Genomic DNA, 22,200 nt, shown 5'->3' with positions numbered 1-22,200 from the left:
TATAGAATTTAAAGAAAATGAAAGACATGTACACTAAAAATAGTTTTTAGGTGACTTGTAGGTTATACCAAATAGTATAGTATAGTAATAAGTTATCTCTGAGATAAAAGCAGAAATACAGGATATTTTGTTCTTCATTTCATCCCCTGGATCATAGCTCATTATTAAACACTATGCAAAAAAATATCAGTGATCATTCTATGCAGAGGATTCACTTCTCACTAAGCATCTCCCAGTTTACTGAGTGTTCCTTGAGATACTGAGAAAATCATTTAAGATCTTTTTACAGGTATTAAATGAAGTATAGTATCCTGAACTATCTATTGAATATGTAGACTTATATCTAAAAGACCTTAGTGAAAACCTTTCTTTTTTAAACAAAGATTGAATCTTTTCTTATGGCTCAGAGTTATGAAAAGGGAAATATTTATTTTGAGGATAAGCCAATTTATATATTATTGGACATAACACAGACCACCCAAGACTGAAGCCTACTGTTTATAGTTAAGGATCTTAAATCTACATATGCTCTTGATGAGCAAGAGCTATCTTTGTTTCAACTAGAAAGTTTTATGTCTACAAAGGGTAATAATTTCATGTTTCTCCCCACCACCCTTGGCTCGTAAAATTCTGCCAAGATTATTTCATTTCCACAGGGGAAAAGATTTCTTTGGAACTCAGTAATAATAACATTTCCAAATTTCATCTGTCAAAGGACTAATGTTTAATATTGTTGGAAAACACTAGAGTCATATATGCCTTCAAAACCAGTTTCTTGTATAAATATGTGTATATGTGTGTATGAATGCATATATACATACCCATACACAAAATATAGCTGAAATGTGTGAATTAATACACAAACCCAAAATGTAGCTGACTTGCTTTTAGTGTAAAATTCATACCTTGATTTGAAGCTGCATTCTCCTCTACTCAGCCATCAAATCTTAGAATTCTTCAGAGACTGATTCTAAGCTCTCTATATTCTCATTATAATGAGACTATCCCATTGATATTGATAATGAGAATGATATTGATAATGAGAATTATCCCATGTTCATAGCTTTAACTACTATCTAATGTAGTAGGAGGAAAGAAAGAGAAAATGGTACAAAGCAGAAGCTGTCGGCATGAATACCCTCAACTTTTCATTGAAAAGTCATGTCTGTTAACCTCTGTGTTTGTCAGTAAAGTAGAAGGTAGGGTGTTTTATGAAACTAAGGATAGTGCATCAAAGGCCTGAACAGAATTAAGAGGGTTTGAAATATTTGTTTTGTAAAAATCAGAGGAAAAGAATAGGATTGCTGGTCCATGTTCAGGATTCATTTGAGCATTGTGATTATATTTTGCTGTGCAGTTTTCCTTAGCAGCACACACTAGCTTCATTATAGTTATGGAGAAAGTAGTTAGTTTCACAATGATTGCAATTTTGCTAATGGAGGCGATGCATGGACTAAATGGGAAAAGAGTTTAGAGTAATAGAATGTTTTCTAGGATCATGGGATTTAAACTGGATTAGGAAGATAATGAAGAAAGAAAGCACTCATAGATGGAAAGAAATATGAAGCTAATGAATTAGAAGTCTCTTAAGAGACCACAGGACCTTCATGGTGTGAGTAGTTCATCAAGAGAATTAGAAGTAATGGAGAAAGTGGTTATAAGGTGGACTGCTTGAATAAATGATTCAAGAGCCGTTAGGATGACAAGCTTATAGTAATAACCGTGGAAATAGATGGCTGAAATGAAGTGGAGTTACTCTCTGGAATTGAGAAGTCCAGAGTACTACATGGTCACACATGTGAATATATGGAAGTCACCCAGAATAATGGAAGGATTTGGAATTGAGAGAAAGACTGTGAGTTAAATTCCGAAGCCTTTGATGAATAAAGGAGAATGACAAGAGATTAGTAGATACAATGGTGATGAGGAGGCAAAGGGTGTGGTATGACTGAATGGTGTGAACCTCCAATGATCAGGATCTTTACTAAAGAATTAGAGATAAATGGCATAAAGCTAGAAATAGTGAGCAAGGAAGAATGTGATTAGTAAACAAATAGCTTTTGTTTGAGGTGGCTACAGGACATAGATGTCTTTAAGGAACAGCTAGTTTTCACTGGAGACAAAGAGACAAAAAAAAAAAAGCATACATTCACACACAAAACCTTTTCAAGATGGAGTTAAGATTATAGGACGGCACACAAAGTAACATGTACCCAGTAAAAGGTAATATATTGAGTTGTAAAAGATGATTTTAAACACCGATACTATGTCCATATCTCTTTTGGTTCATGTGTATTAGTGTTTGGAATGGAGTATACATACTACAGGTAGACTTTAATCATCTCAAGATTAATGAGATGAGGTCAGTAGTACTAGGATGGGTAAGAGAAACTATGGGCGAAATCAGTGCAAAATTTTTAAGTCAAATGAAACATTTACAGGCTAAGGACTGTAGACTTCTATTTGTGTGTGTGATGAACTGACTATGCACATGTTGGAATTAAGTTTTCCTCAATGTCTCATGCTGTTTCAAGAACATGCCTCCAAGATTTATGCCCTTTGAGTTAATAATCATATGATCATGCTTATAAATTATCAAGATAGTATAAAAGTTGTTTTCTGTATAATGATTTATTTAACCTGCTAAGTGATAAAAATTGTTTTATTTTTCTAAATAAAAAAATTGTTTTCTTATTGAATGAGGTCATTACAGTTTCTTGGAAATATTTTTTAAAGTTTCCTAGTAGAATAAATTTTTTCTTATTAGACAGATATATTTGGCTGCACCCATCTTCCAGTGTTGGACTCTGTATATGTTTGAGAAAATTTCTTTGTGTTGAACATTTTCCTCAAATCTGTTTACTATTGAAATACAAATTTATAATGAAGGCTGTAATCATGATAGCTAACATACATGTAACACTTATATTGTGCTAAGTATTAGTTAAGTATTTTACATGCATCAATTAATACTCAAAACAATCCCGTGGGGATAGGTACCATTATTGTCATCATCCCACTTTATAGATAGGTAAACTGAGGTACAGAGGGTTAACCAACCTGTTGATAAGTGGCAGAGCCAAGACCTGGACCCAGCTGTCTGAATCTAGAGTCTATGATCTTAAACATTATGTTAAACTGTGATATCAGGAAGAATATGGCCCATAAAAAAATAAAACTTTTCTTTTACATTCTCTTTCCTATTTTTTTAGTCCCTATGGATTACTTAGGTTTCAGTGTTTAAGATTGAAAAACCCAAAATACAGTGGCTTAAAGGTGAGAGAAATTTATTTCTTACACAAAAGAAGACCCGAGGTAGGCAGTCGTGCATATGTCAACTCCCTAGTCATTATGTCCTGACCCACTGCCTCGGGGCGGGGTGGGGGGCGCTTCTGAAAAAATTCACTTTCTTTAAACAAAGCCCACACAACACTTTTGCTGTCATTTCATTATTTAGAATTAAGTCATGTGGCCATACAAGCTGGGAATTGCGATCCTTTATTCTGGATAGCGGCTTGCCTAACCAGACAATGGATTTGTTTCTTAGGGAGAATGGATATTAGCTAAGTATCCAGCAGTCTGCAAGATACCATCCTTGGTATCCACATCTTTTCATACTGGTCTTTTACTGATTTTATCAGCACATTTCGAACTGAAAATTTAAATAACAGACACAGGTGAAGAGAAGGATTGAGAAACCATAGAATGGGGATTTGGGTGCACTCATGGCATATAGTTGAGAGTAGCACAAACAGCAAATTGGAGAGGGTACAAGTCATAATTACTGTAGTTTTCCTTTGGAGTAAAAGTCTTCCACACACTGACAAGGGAAGTTGGATTAGACGTTCACATAAAATGTGTTAACAGGTTAATAAACAGCAGTACTTTTTAAACGAATTTATTATTTATTTCTTTTTAAATGTTTATTTATTTTAGAGAGACAGAGACAGAGACAGAGAGAGAGAGCACAAGCAGGGAAGGGGCAGAGAGAGAGGGAGACACAGAATCCAAAGCAGACTCCAGGTACCGAGTTGTCAGCACAGGGCCCGACGTGGGGCCCGAACCCACGAACTGTGAGATCATGACCTGAGCCGAAGTCGGACGCTCAACCGACTGAGCCACCCATGTGCCCCAAAAGCAGTATTTTTAAATTGAGCTTCTTGTTCCTACATGGGAAGGGAGTGGATGAAAAATTCTTAGTTCATTTATTTAGGTATGTAGGAAAAGATTGATTATTGAACTGAGAAAGTCCTAAATGATCAGAGGAAAGTTCCTTCCTAATTCTCTCTCAGGAGAGAAGTACTCTTGTCCACCCCCTTTTAAAGAGTGGATGATGTGCTGTATTTGATTCCACATGGAGTTGTGCAGGTTTTATTATACAGAAAAAGAAAAGCAAAAGTATTTTGGAGGAAAAACATTTCATTGGAATTTTTTTTTTCCCCCCACTGAAGATAATATTAAGCTTCAAATAGTTACTTAAGTTTATTTGTTGTTTTATTCACAGCTTGGATTTCATGATGGTTTTTGGTAGCATGTAAAAAGTTTTCATGAAATTAGAAAGTATGCATGATATACATTTAAAAAACCTATATATGAAACTAAATGTCATGATCCATATTCTTATTTCCCTACAAGACAGTGTGCTTTGGAATGCAGGATAGCTAAGTAAAGTCTTGTTTATTTTCAGAGGAGGTTAAGTATACCTACTCTTTTTTAAAGATGGTCTGAATACAAATATTTATATGACTTGTTCATTATACACACTGTCAACTATCACACTTTAGGTGATTTCATTTTCCAGTAAATGACCTAGGATTTGAATTAGAATGAGAAAACCCTTTACATCTTTATTTCAAGAGTGTTAGGAATGAAATTCTGACCTTAAGCCTCAAAAGTACTGGATGGATGATTATGGATTTAACAATTCTATTCTGTCTCCTCTTTGCTGTTGTATTTTTTCTCTTGCTGTGCAGTTAGTAAACCCAGTTTACTAGTGTTATTGACGTTCTTTGTTTTGTTGCTCATGGAAACCTGATTAGAGGTTTTGAGAGTGAATTTCAGTGAGAAGTGATTAATTTTGTGTATCTAAGCTAGGTTCCAGCTGTTTGAGGTTTTTCTCTTAAAAGTTTAGGTTTCACAGAACATCTAGATGGAAAAGACAAGTCTGGTTAAATATTGTTACAGCCTACCCATGTTCTTATTTAGAGGTAGCCTTTTAGCCTTCTTCTTGACAGCACTTCACTTCAAGAGTACTGTGCTTTCCTAGTGTTGTTTATTCCTTGCTGTTTACTCTTATCATTTTAAGTCTTCCTCTTTCCCTCATCCATTGATGTGGTTCTACAATCTTCAGTCCTTCTAACAGACTATAGTTGTAAACAAAAATAGAACAAATACATAATATTGCCCACAGAATGGAAAGCATCACTTGGAATTTGCATGTAGATTTTTAATAGCTGATATCATAGATTTAGAGAACAGTTCCAAACACCAAGGGGGGAGGAGGGACAACACCACATATTGTAGAAAACAAGGTCTGAGGAGAAGGGAGAAAGGAATATAACACTTTGATGTTAAGGTATTCATGACAATACCTGTCATGTGCTAGGCACTGCCCTTGAAAAATGATTTTATGTTACCTCTTGTTATTTCGTATTCACTACAATTTGTTAAGGGAGTTTTGTTTTTTTCCTCCTACCTTATAGAGAAAGGAACTACAGCAGACCAGGCATGTTAAGTAACTTGCTTTTAGGTTATTCAGGTCCCTCTTTATTGTTTATCTGCACCCCCCATCCCCCCACCCCCATCCCCACCACCATTTGGTAAGCACTGTTTACTTTTGGGCACTCCAGTTCTGTGCTAATGATGTATATCGAGTTGGTCTCAAGTGCACTAGAAAACAAAATGAAATTTGAGCATTTTTAAACAAGGATAATAGATATAATATTTATGAAATGAATTTTGTACTGTTTTGGGAAACAGATCTCAAGGCCAGTCTTTAGAGTGGGTGGAAAGGGTGGTAGCAGTCATTCAGAAGGCCTTCCTTTCCTAGGCTAAAAATGTCAGTGAAACTTGCAGGTCTGCAAGCTGTTGAACACTAAAAGTGAAACCCTCTCCATGTCTGGTTTTCTTGCTCCCATTCCCGTAGAACCCAGCTCTTGCTTCTGCCAGCTACTCTCCTTACTGGTAGGCAAGGCTAAATGGTAATTGTAAGTTTGGGCATTTTGCTGTGACTTTCAGGGCCAACTCCAGACTTATGTGACATGTCTTCACAAATGTGGCTTATAACAATCTCTGCCCGCTTCCCTCAAAGCTCTCCTCTCTGTCCATGCTTTTCTGCTTTCTAGCTCCCTGGTGCTCTACCCCATACATGTCTTTCTCAGGTTCTACCAGTCTATTCTTACCTTCTGACTTTCTGACTTGCTTTTTAGAAAACCCCAAATATGCCAAGTGTTTTGTGCATTAGAGGTCTTGTGGCAAATCTGCATTTTGACTCAAGTGGAGAATTAGTGGCAGGAGTGAATGAACTCTTGAGAAATAAATACCATATTTTTAAGTCCATGTGCTCATGTTGAAGAAGGCCAGACAGGACATTTATAAAATATGATTTGTAAGTGCACTGGTTTCTAAAGAAATCTTTTTTTCCCTTAAGGAAAAGGAAAAGGAAAAAAGAGGCATCTGTTGTATTTCTAGAATAAATAACCTTTAACCTCTTCTTCATCTTCTGTTTTATTCAGATGAATGATTATTTGAGAAGCTCTTATCTCTACATTCAGACTTCTACAATTTTTCTATTTAAAAAAATATGTGAAGTGTTACTCTTACATTGGGTAATTTTATTTCAAACTAAATACAAGACTGTTCCATTCTTCTATCATACTGTATGATTGTCTTTTGTGCTTTCACTGGACTCTCCCTCCTCTTTAGCCTCTTGGAATTTTGCCTCTGAAGCTTGAATTTCCTTCCTTTTTTTTCTACAAAAATGAGATGCAGAACAAGGCATGGCTTGAAGTCAAAATTAAATTCTCATCTTTAAGTTCTAGCAACCGTTACAGGCTCCTTAAGGCCAAAGCCTGTTAGTCACTTGACTGTTAGGTGACTATATGTTCTAGGAAAGGGCACTGGACTAACTGTAAGAATGTGGAGTTTTGATATACTGTTGCCAAAAATTAAGAAAAAAAAATGACTTTGTGTATTAAGTATTTGCTTGGCAGGATACTGAAAACCTAAAGTATAGCCCACACATACAAACTTGTTGGAAGACAAAGTACATTTTTCACCAAGTTAGTCTCATAGTGAAAAAAGCTAAGTTAGCTTGGAGTTTTAAAGTTTTCCTCCCATTTTCCCCCTACTGCCAAGCTCCACAGGGACCTCTAATCATGTAGCATTGAAAAAATATTTTTTGCATTTTTTTTTTTTTTAAATTTTTTTTTTCAACGTTTTTATTTATTTTTGGGACAGAGAGAGACAGAGCATGAACGGGGGAGGGGCAGAGAGAGAGGGAGACACAGAATCGGAAACAGGCTCCAGGCTCCCAGCCATCAGCCCAGAGCCTGACGCGGGGCTCGAACTCACGGACCGCGAGATCGTGACCTGGCTGAAGTCGGACGCTTAACCGACTGCGCCACCCAGGCGCCCCGCATTTTTAAATAATATTATTGCTTTTGACTCAGCAGCGTTTCAATTTACATATGCGAAGGAAAATATAAAACTATAAAGAATAGGCATTAGCTAGTATGGTATTTAAAGAGAGAATTAAGATGTAATTAGAATCACTTAGAAGTGTTTTTTTTTTTTTTTTTTTGCCATCTTTGTAAAAGAACATATATAATCCTAAAAGTATGTGTGTGCATAAATCTTGTTAGCTTCTTTAATATGTTTTCAGACGCTTCCTAAGGGAGGTTTGTTAAATCTTCTAAGACATTTTCTTGCTAAATATTAGATCATATATACATTAAATACTCTAAGATATTTTCCTGTAAAATGTCGCACATGAATGTTTCACCTTTCAGAGCTGATAAAAGCAAGAGCATGTTGCAGAAAGTCAGCTTAGAGAAAATATAGATGATACTGTGAACAGTAGGTTATTTGCTACAGTACTTAATTCAACAGAACTCAGGTGATTTCCACATAGGGAAATATTATATAGACATCTAGAAATAGGTAAGCCCTTGAAAGTAAAATAATTTTGAATATTTGAATATTCATTTTGTATTACAAGTTCTTTTACTTTGGGTAGCATGTTAATTATACAATACTCTTTTCTACTTTTAGAACATAGAATATATATGTTCAGTTGTCTGTAGAATTGAATGTTCCTTTGCACCTCATACAAATCTGGTATTGATTCAATTATAGTTTTTTACTTTGAAACCTAGAATCAGATTGGGACTGTATCAGGTTTGAGCAAATCATAAAAATTTGTAGATAATATTTTGTACCAGAATTTTTGAGTTTTGAGGAATCCGAAGGACCCTTCAATTCAGTTCTTTCATTTTCTACTTGGAGAAACTAAAAGCTCAGAAACGAACATTTCTGTTTAAGGTTTTTTAATTGTTCAAAGAGCCAGAATTAAAAAAAAAAAATTATCAATGCCACATGATTGATATCTCAGAAATATCTTCCAGATGGCTTTACTGTTTGTTTAGTAAACTCTCTATTGCAACACTAATGGTTCCTCATTTAGGCTGGTCAGATACGGTTTGTTTTTGTTTTTAAGGTAAACATGATAGTTTATATATAAATCCATTGTCATGTTTTATGTGTGTATTAAAAAAAACTTTGCTTTTCCACATAATCTGGTGAGTTAAAGCCTTTTTATTTTAGTTTTCTACCTGTATAGAATTATATTTTCAATAAAGCTTGGAGGGGGGTAGGGAGTAAAACACATCTTCCTTTAATTTTCTCAAAAAATACCAGGGTGTCCCTGCAACCAGTCCCTTTTTCTTCCCTCCCCTACTCAACCCCTCCCCCCCCCCCCCCCCCCCCCCGCCCCAGTGTTCACTACAATGGAGTTGTAAGGCTGGTAAGAGCCATCAAACTTAAGAGATCCTCATAGTAGGGACTAAGACTTCAGGAACCCATTCTCTTCTCTGGGTAGGGATTATTGTATTTTCTTTATAGTTCCAGTGCTGAGGACGGTAACTGCCACAAATTCATCTTTGTAGTTTATTGTAGTAATAACAGAAGCAGTAGTAATAGGTGATATTTATTGAGCACTTAGTATAATAATCATATGAAGTTTGTGCTATTTTTTGCAATTTACACAGAGAAACACAGAATTTATACATCTTGCTTGTCTGATTCTGTAGACCTCCCTTTTAACTCTGCTGCCTCATTGCTTAATAATTATGGAACAAATGAGTGAATGTGTAAATGAATAACCATGACTTCAGGGTTCTCTGGATATGGTATCAGTAACACAAAAGCATCTATATAACTCCATCTACTATGACGCGTTGGTAGTCTTCATTGTCATCATCCTTCCCTGTTTCCGCAATAAATGAATGATGTGACTTTATTAATCATATACACACAGAGCAATATGTAGAACTCTGTTATGGTTGCCGAAAATGAGGTTACTTTCTGAGGTAGAGACAGTCTGCATGAATTCCTACTTGGATAGTAACAGGCAAGTAACAGATCTGTATTATGTTAAAAGCACTGAGAGTAATCTATTTGTTAATCTAGGGTATTAAAAGTTTGCGTGGTTTAATCTGTTATCTTAAAGAACAATGTAAATTTTTAGATGGCTTTAATATCTGATGCTTTCAACAGAAGTTTGTAAGTTGACATACTAAGAAGTTTAAACAAATATTACTAAGTGAGATTAGTTTAGAAGTAAACAACGAGATGAGATTCAGTAGTAGGTCATGAAAACTGTACTTGGAATATCATTGTTAAACACAAATCTGGTCATGCCATTCTTCTAGAGCATGGTGACTTTTGCCTTGTGGGTAAATTTCAAACTTAGTTTGGCATGGTCTCACCTGTGCCAGTCTCTCTCCACTCTGCTTCTTTTTCTCTAGGTTACGTTAAACCTCTTCAGTTCCCAAAACACCCAAAGTTCTCTTTTCTCTAAATTCTGTATATTGTCTCTCCCCACTTTCTTCCTCCACTCCTTCCTTTACATATCACCTTAACTATGTCATTTTTCTGGATAGACTTCGATGACCAAGCCAGGGTTAGGCACCTCACCTTTGTGCTCCTATAACACCGTGGACCTTATATTAAAGTACTTTCTATAACGTTATAGCACTTTTCACTTATATATATGCCATGCTGGATTGTGAAATTCTAAGGAAAACAGGGACAACAGCTATCCTTGGCGACCTGCCTGGTACGTAGTTAACTCATAGTAAATATTTGTGAAATATTGAAGTGTGTGAATATGTGAATGCATGATGAATGAATGTGAATAATGCCCCATCTTACAAACTATGGTCTCACTTTTTTTACTCAGTTACAATTCCTTGAAAATTAACAAAGCTATCTATAGCAGCATCCCCAGTCCTACCTTTTAGACTTGACAGTATTATATTACAGTCACTTCTGTTTCATCTGGGGTATTAAAAAAAAAAAAAGCTCCAGGGACGCCTGGCCGGCTTAGTTGGTAAACATGCGACTCTTGGGGTGCCTGGGTGGCTCAGTCAGTTAAGCGTCCGACTCTTGACTTCCTCTCAGCTTATGATCTTGTGTTCCTGTGTTCAAGCCCTGCATCAGACACTGTGCTGATGGCACGGAGCCTGCTTGGGATTCTGTCTCCCTCTCTGTCTCTCTGATCCTGCCCTGCTTGCTCTCTCAAAATAAATAAAAATAAGCTTAAAAAAAATAAAAGAACATGCAACTCTTGACTTCAAAGTTGTGAGTTCAAGCCCCTTGTTGGGCGTGGAGCCTACTTAAAAAAAAACTCCTCATTAAGAAAAGATTAGAGATTCCTATGTGGACCCTTATTTATGCATATTTATGTCTAAGTGTAAATTCATGCCAAATTGTTAGTGTGAAAAAACTAATACAAATTGATATTAAAGACAATCACTGGGAGCTGTTAATAAGTATTGGGGTAGCTGGGGCGCCTGGGTAGCTTATTTGGCTGGGCGGCCGACTACAGCTCAGGTCATGATCTTGCAGTCTGTGAGTGTGAAACCCGCATCGGGCTCTGTGCTGACAGCTCAGAGCCTGGATTCTGTGTCTCTCTCTCTGCCCCTTCCCTGCTTGCTCTCTGTCTCTGTCTCTCTCTCTCAAAAATAATGAACATTAAAAAAAGTTTAAATAAGTATTGGGTTAGCTGATTTAAAAATATACCAATTTCTTTAGAAACTGAATATTAAAAAAACCCTAAACTCTAGAATTGCTGTTAAAAAAAAATGAATCCAAGAAAGTTGGTACCCAATTAGAAATATAATTATTATGAAGTATGGTGTTTTCAGTTACTACACAGATTATAAAAATTTCTGTCTTTCAGTATATGTCTGTTGAGTGACTTATGTGCTATGTGTTGATGTAGGCACTTGGGATACATAACTGAACAATGTTAACTTCCTGAATGCTTTAGTAACTAGAAAAAATGGAGCCTAGTATACACATACACAAACATACACGTGTGTTTATGCATATATGTAAAATATGAATTAATATGTTGTAGATAAGCCTATTTCTCAAACCAGTACTAAAAGATTTTAAGATTATTTAAAGTGAAATAATAAAGTTATTGTGAAAAAAACTAAATGGTGGTAGGATTTGGGAGGAAAAGGGGACTTGTGATTTTAATTTCCTTAAGTATAATAAACAAATACAACTGATCTTGAGCAATAATATACTTGGATTGTGTGGTAGACTGTGTTATTTTTCAAAAACCTCTGCTGCTCCTCCCTGGGGAAGCATTATACTGCCCAATCCTGCTGACATCATGCCAGGCCCTAGTTTTGCCTTGGCTAATGAAATATGAGTGGAAATGATTTATGTTTACTTGAGAGCAGAAGCTTTAAGTCAGAACATAGTGTCCTTATTCTCTCTTTTTTCTCTACTATGACAATCAGATCTGAATAGATGCTTCTTCCTCACCCTAAAGTCTGAAATAAGGACGACACATAAGTTGAACCATAGCCAACCCTTGTTTGACATGTCACATGAGCAAGAAAAAGAAAAGTTTTGTTGTTGAAAGCCATGGAAATTTTATTACTGCAACATAACCTAGCCCAGTGGTTGTCAAACTTGAGCATGCGTTAGAATCATGTGAAGATTTTATTAATACATGGTTGTGCAGGTTTTACAGATTGTTGGGCCTCATACTTAGAGTTTCTGGATTCAGTAGGTCTGGGATGGAGACCAAGAATTTGCGTTTCTAACAAGTTACTATCTGATGCATAGGTGTTCCAGGGATGACACTTTGAGAACCACTGACTTAGCCTTTCCTGACTGATACAGCCTGTTAGTTCATAGTCTTAGATACTTTAATAACTCAATAAATGTTATAGCAACAAAATGCAGAATATTTCCCAACTTCATTATTAAAGAAGTAAACTCCATTAAACCATTCCTTTGGTTTCTGGAGCATGGGTACACAAAATGCCGGAAGAAACCCTAAATTTGATTGCACAGGCCCCGGAGGTCCCGTCTTCATGGCGTTATACCTTGGCAGCCCTGCACCCACCTCCTCAGCACCCCTGAGCCAGCCATCCCAGGCCCCCCCAGGCCTGATCTACTCTCCGGCCACTAGCACCATCCTGCCCAAGAGCCCACCGGCCCCTGCCACTGCTACCCTGGCCCCTACTAGCCCTTTCCCTAGTGCCAGAGGTGGGTGTCGGGTAACCCAGGGTGGACTAAGTTGGGGGACCCAGAAGATGGGCTCCAGACAGGTCTGGCTCAGCAAATGCTCTCCTCTCTATCAGCAGGCTCCATAACCTACAGCTTAGGGGTCCCCAAGGTCCAGCGGCCCACCCCCCAAGTACCCGGAAAGTGAAGGTGGCCATCACCAGCATTCAGAGTGGATTAGATAACCATGGAAATTACTGTCATATTAGTCAGATTTACATAAAAGTTGCTAAAAATATACAAAGAACAAAGGGAGTTTGAGAAAGAAACAGTCACATCTAATGGTGGGAGAAAATACCATCCTGATGGGCTTAGTAAGGAATTCTCTCAACAAAGGAGGGTTGTTAAAGAGGGCATTGCATATGGAATGGGAGAGGTGAGAAAGTGTGAAATGCATCTGAACATAACTGCTGGCAGAGTTTGCTACTGAGAGACAGATAAAAGGGACAGTGTCCAGATTCTTGGTCTATAACATGAAACACAATGGAGCTTCAACTCAGTAATATTTTTGGTAGTCATGTTTGGGATTGAGGTGCTTTGAGAATTTCCGTTGCTGAAGGTGGCAAATTAATACCCAGGGTAGGCCTGAGGACTGTCCAGGAGGTGCAGGAAGACTGCGGTGAATGATAGCTATTGTGACAAGGAAGCGCGTGAGAGAAGCCAGCGTGGAGTCCCGACCAAAGCCCACTCTCAGGCAAGTCAGGTTTAGATAGGAGACATGTGGAAGGGAGGAAATGGAAATTGGTTCCACTTGGAAGAACATTGCTTTCTCCCTTCATTCAGATGATTTGTGGTTTATCTTCTATAGCCCAAGATTGCACTGCTTCTCTGGAGTGTTTCTCCTTCACAGTGAGACCTCAGCAGGCAGAAAGGTAGTTGCCTGGGAGGTAGAATGATTTTACTGTTGTCTGAGGATATCTAGGAACAACTGTTTTCAGGCAGATCACTTAACCTGTCTCTTGGTTTCTTAATCTGTAGAATATAATTCTCCCAAGTTCCAATATTCCATTTTTCTCAGTGCCTTTTGGCCAATAAAATTCCAATATGTGTTAACTTGCCCAATGTCCATTATACATAGCACAAGTTAAGTTCATAGTCTTTGAGATGCATGCAGTAAGCGGCAGTATTTGAAGTGAGTAAGTTTCTTTCAGAGTTAGGATTCTCTATAGTGATCAGTTCATCAGAAGATAGTAGTTTTCTAAAAGCTTCTAAAGTGTTCTTTGTGCTCCATTACCTGTAGATGCATATTTTATTTATTTTACATTTGAGCCTTGATGTTAAGTATGCATAAACTTATGAAGAAGCATGGCCTAGTATAGCTTCTGATAGTTGCTCATTTTGTTCCAATATGAAAACCAATTGCCATTATTTTAATGACATAGATACTGACATGTGTTTGAAAATAAATTAATGTTGATTCAAAGACTCTAAAATTGAAAACATTTCTTTTAATCTTTTTTACAACCATTATAGGAGGGGAAAAATGAAAATACTTGCCCGTCTTGAGGTCTTTAAAAAATAGATTGGTTCAGAATTGTGCTTATAATTAAGTTTAATGTAAATAATTTGTGGTCATAGCAGTGTCTTGATTTTAAGAAGCTTGCTAAGTTTTTCCTTGGATGTATATAAAACACCATTTTGATCTTAAATTTGGTTTTTGCCCCTAGTTAATTTGTCAGATCTAAAAACGTGCCATTTCCTCAGCAACTGCAAACAGGTCTTCCAGGTTAGGTCCAGGACAACTAAAATCTACTCCTTTTACAAGTATTTTAAAGTTTGACTAGTATTGCTATGACTAGTTCCTTTTGAGAGAGAAATTCCTCCTAATTAACATTTCTTGTAGAAACATTCTGAAGGGGATTCTTGGTTCCTTAGCAATTGAAGACATTTTGGAGTATGACCTTCCTTAGTCTGGATTTTAAAGCAAAACCAGTTCCAGCCTCTGCAAGTTCAAGGAGAAATACAATTCTACTGGAGTGGTTACTTTAAGTTTGTATCCAAATGTTTCCAGTTTATACTTAGGACGCAGCAGAAAAAAGTGCACAGTAATCATCTGGGGATTTACAATGACACTTGATTACCCTTAACTGCCGCCTGCTTCTGCAGCCTTTCTTAGGTTCTTGAGAACAAAGCTAAGCACCAGTGTTCCATTGCATAGGAAATAAGTACTGTAAAGTATTTACCAGAATCAAAAATAATATTTTTAAAGCACTGGGAGACTTCATTTGTATTTAAGGAAATCCAATTGAAAATTATTTTGTGTTTGGGAAGCAAACAAAATAGTCTTCCTCAAATTTCTTAATTTGTTACTATTCTAATTTAAGATTTTTGTATGATGTCCTTAAGATAGGAACATAACATCAGTTATTTTGTTTTCTTATATAAAATGACATATGCAGTCTGAAACTGAACTCTGTTATTCAAGTAATATTAGACCTAAGAGGAAAACGCTGTTGTGTGTATATAAGCAATGTAATGTATTTTAATCGCACACCCTTAGTTCTGAGTAGTAAATTGAAATGCATGCTATGTGATTAGGATGGCGAGGATTTTTTGTTTTTTAAACAAAAATGAAAGGCTGGAATTAATTCTATGTCAATCTTTTTTTTTTTTTTGATAATTCTTATGATAAACAGGTGTCAGTCAAAATCCTGTAGTTGATCAAGTTTCAATTACTAAATTATAACAGTACTGAGGTGGCTTCTACACTTCTAATTATTCTAATTAGGATAATTAATTAGAAAAAGGGGTTTATTCTTTTATGTTAGTTTTTTAAACAAAATAAGAAAATTTTAACTTAAAAAAGAAACTATACAATTTGACAAAGATGATGCAGATGGCCTTAAGAGCAGCCTACTCCCAGAACTTGCACATCCCTTGTGGAAACATTTAAGTTTTCATTAACACTGAGAAACCACCAAATACATTGGTCCTGTCCAACTCAGCTGAATGGGCTGGACTTGGCATATATCTAGTCAAAAAGGGGAGCGAGAAATAAGACTATACCAAAGCTGCTCAGCCTCTAACATAAATTCTGTTAGTCAGCTTACAGGTACCCATATTATAACTTTGTCAGAAAAACGTCAGCTAGGTTCAGAAGTACGTCATTTGTTGCGCTTGTATTGGTTTAGAATATAGGATTTTAAGGTCTTCCAACATTGTACTAAAACATCTCAATAAGGGGCGCCTGGGTGGCGCAGTCGGTTAAGCGTCCGACTTCAGCCAGGTCACGATCTCGCGGTCCGTGAGTTCGAGCCCCGCGTCAGGCCCTGGGCTGATGGCTCAGAGCCTGGAGCCTGTTTCCGATTCTGTGTCTCCCTCTCTCTGCCCCTCCCCCGTTCATGCTCTGTCTCTCTCTGTCCCAAAAATAAATAAACTTTGAAAAAAAAAATTTCAATAAAATCATGCTACTTTTTCTTTCATTAAAAATGAACTATGTAAACTTGCATAAGTTTCCTTTATAATAAATACAACAGTGAGTCACAAATTTGAGGCATTTAAATAGGCATTCTGGTTGCTTTTTGAATTTCAAATTAAACTTTTCAGTTGTATTCACTCCAAAATATACTAATGTTTTTAGTTCCAGTAATAATTAGGTAATTAGACAAATCAAAATTTTGAAGATTCAGCTATTGTCTGTAACTATTATTCATAATTAACTCCATGTCATTCTTTTTATACCTTCAGTATGACTGAATTTTAAACATCTTCTGTTTTTAAAAAAAATATTTATTTTATATTGATTTATTTATTATTTCTGCGAGGGAGTGTGAGTGGGGGAGGAGCAGAGAGAGATAAAGAGAGATCCCAAGCTGGCTCTGTGCTGAGAGCGGAGAGCCCGATGTGGGGCTCGAACTCACAAACTGCGAGATTATGACCTGAGCCAAAGCCGAATGCTCAACTGACTGAGCCACTCAGGCGCCCCGAAGCATTTTCTGTTTTAAATAATTTTATTCACATAAAATAATGCAACTTGTTTTTGATTCTGATTGACTTAGGTGATTATGATATAATCAACACATTATTTTAAGAATTATCAATATACTCAACTATTTTAAATTTATCTTTATTTATTTTTTCCAGTTTTCTAGCATCTTTAATTATGGTATTGCATATGCTACTTTTGTCAAATTAAATAATAATTTAAGGAGATAGATGAAGAAAAAGCCTGGACTAAAATTTGAAGCTGAACTTACAAAGTACAATAGAGTAATTAAGCTCTTGGACAGCACTACTGATGAAAGAAACTGTGTCATAACTTTTAGTCAAGGTTATTTTTATTTATATGACAAACCTACACATAAATTTGCAAATACCTTTTTTTTTTTTTTTTTTTTTTTTTTAATAGAGGTAGTGTATAATTTATCTTTGCTTTCCTCAAGAGATCAACAGTGTAGGGGCTCCTGGGTGGCTCGGTCAGTTAAGAGTATGACTTTGGCTGAGGTCATAATCTCACAGTTCATGGATCTCGTGGTTTGTGTATTAGAGTCCCATATCGGGGTTGGTGCTGTCATGCAGATCCTGCTTGGAATCCTCTGTCTTCCTCTCCCTCTGCCCCTCACCTGGTTGTACTCACGCTCACACGCATTCTTTCTCTCTCTCTCAAAAATAAGTAAACATTAAAAAAAAAAGAGAGATCAGCAGTATAGTGTCTTCTTTATATTAGGTGCTCAATAAATTAATGATTTGTGAGGCAATAAAGATAGAAGATGTAATATTCAAACAATATTTGAGTTTCCTTCTAACCAATTCAGTGATTAAAAGTGAACAAAATAACTCCGAAATTGATACTTAATGAGTTTTTTTTTTTTATCATTGTTGTCACCCAATTGTCCATGTTCATTGGGAACATAATTTCAAAAAAATTTAATCTAAACCATCTATTTTCATTTGTAATTTTATGCCTTCTGGCAAAACTTTGATAGCAGTATTTATTAGTGAAGTTGACCACTTTGAGTTCACATTCTCTGGCATTGTGTTGGTGAAATAGAGATGAATAACTTTGCACCATTTAATCTTTTTTCTAAGTATTCAAGTATTGATGTTTTAAATTAAACTATTTTTCTAAATCACTAGTAATACAGATTATCTCACCAACATTGAGAATAAAAAAACGTAAAAAAATACAAAAAAATCCTTAATTTGTCTTGAGAATACTGGCTGCTATTAATGTTATTACTAATATTTGCTTATTGTTTTTGTAATACTTACTGATGTGGAACTTATTCCTGCCAAGGTTCAAAGGGGAATCTTTTCTAATTTTGAAATTCTTCCAAAAATGGTTTACTAGTGACATCTGCTGGTATAATGTGGTAATAAAGATAAAAGTATCTCCTGGAAGTAATTTCATGGAAGTTAAGCATGAAACAAAGAATCTTTGTGGGCAGAATTGTTTTTTTAACTATCATTTACACTTATAATTGAAAAAAAATTGTGTTTGTGGGCTCCCCTTCACATTGGCATTTGACCAAGTATATTCTAATAACAATAAACTTTATACTTTCTCATTTAATTGTAGCCTGAACCTCTATAATTAGTTGTGTCAGCTAAGTTGTTTGATATAGTGCTGCAATTTTTTCCTCCTTCTCTTTCCTGCACGTAACATTGCAAATGTAGAGATTCATTAACTATGATGGAGTCATACTAGTTATTTATGTCATTTACATAGGTTAACTGTAATAGAAAAGTCTATGTATACATGCATTATATGCATTATATTTTTATGCACACTCAAAAATAACAACAAGACTTTGTATTAGAGAATGATTTTATTAGAAAGAGAAAGGACTTTGTTTCCCCCCACCCCTTTAGAAGAGATTTTCTGCACTATAAAATATGGAGGAATAAAATATTCTCAGTCCTAGGATATTTTCTCTATTGGCACTTCTCTCCTAGATGATTGTATCTAGTCCTATGGATTCAAGTTCTGCTTATAAATGAATAGACCTTTCCCTTGAACCCAAACCTGTATAGCAGCTGCTTGCTTCATTAACATTTCCATTTATAGATAACATGAATCTCAAACTTACCATGTCCAAAATAAAACTTTGATTTTCTCCTCAAACCTGTTTCTCCTATAGTCTTCTTCACTTCAGTAAATGGACATTTTATCCTTCTATTTGCTCAAACCCCAAATATTCTACTAATTAGTAAATTTTCTCTTTCTCTTGTACTACACATTCAGTCCATCGAGAAATTCTACCAACTCTGCTTTTGAAATGCATTCAGAATCCTCCCACTTGTCTTTATCTCTGCCACTTCATTATCTAGTCAGGCCACAATCATCTTTCCCCTCCTGATTAGCCTCTTTGTTGTTAACTTTGTCTTCCTGCTGTTTTCCAACTAGCAGCCAAAGATAATCTTAAAATCTAAGACAGATCTTTGTCACTCTCCTGTTGAGAACCACCCAAAGTTTTCAGGGTGCCTAGAGGGCCATACAAGAATTGTAGACTACTCCTTCCCTCCACACTGTTACTGTGACCTCATTTCCTACCACTGCTTCCCTTCCCTGTTCGGCTCTGGCTACAGTAATCTACTTTGCTGTTTTCCTTGCATGCCGTGCACACTCCTCATCAGGGACTTTGTACTTGCTCTTCCTTCAAATCAATGCTGTTCCCTCGATTCTATAAGGCTTCTGATCAAATTATCAAATTTCACCTTCTTGGAGAGGCCCTTCTGGACTACACTATGTAAAATAATAAGGCCTAACTCCCATCTGTTTCTCCTCTTATCCTGCTTTGTTTTTTGCCATAGCAGTCATCACCGCATGACATATTTACTTGTTTTGTCGTACCTTTCCCGGACATAGAGGGTCAGCTGTATGAAAACAGAGATTCTGTATTGTCTACTGTTACATCCTTAAAACTTAAACTTGTGCTTCCTCATAGTAGGCATTCAGTTAATATTTGTTGAGTAAGTCAGTGAACCTTAATACGTGAATGGGAATGTAATTTGATTTGCATTATAATAACCAAATCCATTAAATAGTGAGGCACCCTTCTAATGGGGTGTTTTGTATAAATCTTTGTGTGTGTATCAGACTTTATACATTTAATTCCAATTACAATAGTGTTTCCTAGTTAGGTTAAAGCTCAGACAATACCCTTGGTATCAAAATTCAGGGAGATATTACTATTTTAAAGATTCTTTTTATGGGAATAATTACTTTTTTGTTCTTTTGACATAGACATCTGACCCTCAATTACATTAACAGACCTTATACACATGAATGGAAAAAAGAATAGCCTCTTTTGAATTCGGGCTAAGACTTTATCAATATGAAGTGCTTCCCACAGGGTTCTGCTGAAAGAACCAAACTTCCATCATAATGAAATTGCAAATTCATTTGTGCATGCCCCCTTTTTTTTTTTGAAAGCTACTTTTTGATGTTTGGTCTGCAATTAGATTTATTGTTTAAGGTCACAAATATGCAATCCTGACTAGACCAAGTTGTCAGAATCCTTTATCTATTCAGCATTGCACAAAGATAAATGGCTATCTTTTAACAATAACATACCAAAGCCAAAAATTTGTTCCCCCTTGTATATAATCTTTTAATCAATCTGCCGCTGTTTTCCAGTCAATAGACTCTTAGCCTACCCCTTCACCACCCCACCTATCTAGAAATTGCCCAATTATGGGTTTTAAATTACTGAGAAACACTTTCTTTAGATGGAAAAGGATAAGTTTAAGAATTTTAATGCTACAATTTTCCCGTGCACATTTTTAGCTTAACGTATGAATTACTTTTCCTTTACCCTCAGTCCGTGTGGGGTGGATAATTATGTTAGTATGTTCGCTAAATTCTTTGCTTACATTTCTCACTGCTAACATGACCACAAAGTAGATCATGTTGCTTAATTAAAATGAATTCTTAAGTGTTTTAAAAGATCTCTGATCTTTTAAATTAAATTAAATTCTTTTCTGAGATTCTGTGTGTCCTCCAGTAAAAATGTATATATTTAAACTTGTTAAGATAGGTTTCTTATATTTTGTGCATTTCCTTTGTGACCTTTCATATAAAAGGCATACTGTGAGAATTGCCCAATTAGATTTGAGGCTGTACATTTTATCCAGGAATATCCAGTGTCTAAAATTAACATACATTAGAGCATCATTGTATCACCAATCTCTATAGTTTCTCCAAGGGATTTTGATATTAGATACCCAATAATTCTTTACTTTATCTTTAACTTGATCATAACTTATAAAGCAGGCCATTAAAACTAGTCTAGTAATTTTCCTGTTTTAAAATCTTCTTTAAATATTTTTTGCAGATCTGAGAATCATTTTTTCTTAATTGTCACACAGTTTGAATCTTCCCCCAATTAAAAGGAATACAGTGTTTCAGAAGGAGGTATAAGAGAAAACCATAGCTTTTAATTCAGATGGATTTTTAAATTTTTTTCCTAAATTCGTATTGCTATTTATTTTGTGACCTCTTGGAAGTTGCTGCATTTGGGGGCAGGAGTGGGGGCTCTGCCCAGCTATGGATTAGAGAAATACCTATTCAAAGAGGTGTGATATAATTAAATGAGACAACACACATCAAGGGCCCAAAACAATGCCCAGCAATAGTAAGTACTCAGTAAATATTATTTGGGCTTCTGCACCTGTGCCCTCCCCTCAGCCCCACTCTGTTCCCCAGGATATGTTATCCGTTCCGATTGGGCTCACTCAGAAGTTAAAACCTGTGAACTAAACTTGAAGCCTTTTTGTGTCTGCCAACTCTTCCTTGCTCCACGTTCACTGAATTATTAAGTAGGGAGAAGTCAGGACCTAGAATTGACCTATTCATAATACCCAGCAGGTGTATGTGGCCTTTTCTTCTCAACAAATCGCTCCCCTGGGGATTGCCTAAAGTGAAACACTCCACTCCCGGCCTTCAAAAATGAAGTCCACATGGAGCTCTGAGAAGATATACTTAAATCTGTCTTCCACCTGCAAATATGAGAGTTGAGCCTTAAATTATGTTAATTTGGCATAGGGCATTTTAATCATCCTGTGTAAGATGGCTTGCTTCATTGTTTGTTGCATTTATAGTGCTCAGATCACTGTCCTAAAAGAGTTTCACCTTTTATTTATTTATTTATTTATTTATTTATTTATTTATTTATTTATTTTTAACGTTTATTTATTTTTGAGACAGAGACAGAGCATGAACGGGGGAGGGTCAGAGAGAGGGAGACACAGAATCTGAAACAGGCTCTAGGCTCTGAGCTGTCAGCACAGAGCCCGACGCGGGGCTCGAACTCACGGACCGTGAGATCATGACCTGAGCCAAAGTCGGCCGCTTAACCGACTGAGCCACCCAGGCGCCCCAAGAGTTTCACCTTTTAAAAATAATCTATTTCAGAAAAAATTTTTAATAGCTATTTAATATACTACTTT

At 36.1% G+C, this 22,200-nt stretch overlaps 1 protein-coding gene across 2 annotated transcripts in view; it reads left to right on the top strand.

Annotated features, from left to right (window-relative positions):
• The window catches only part of TMEM135 (transmembrane protein 135), a 264,516-nt gene that overhangs the window by 204,235 nt on the left and 38,081 nt on the right, over positions 1-22,200 (top strand). The gene's annotated exons all lie outside the window — the stretch shown is intronic.

The sequence above is a fragment of the Leopardus geoffroyi genome, chromosome D1, assembly GCF_018350155.1.
Source record: "Leopardus geoffroyi isolate Oge1 chromosome D1, O.geoffroyi_Oge1_pat1.0, whole genome shotgun sequence".
NCBI lineage: Eukaryota > Metazoa > Chordata > Mammalia > Carnivora > Felidae > Leopardus > Leopardus geoffroyi.
Note: the sequence above shows the minus strand (reverse complement) of the source record. Positions and strands in the feature narration are given on the sequence as shown.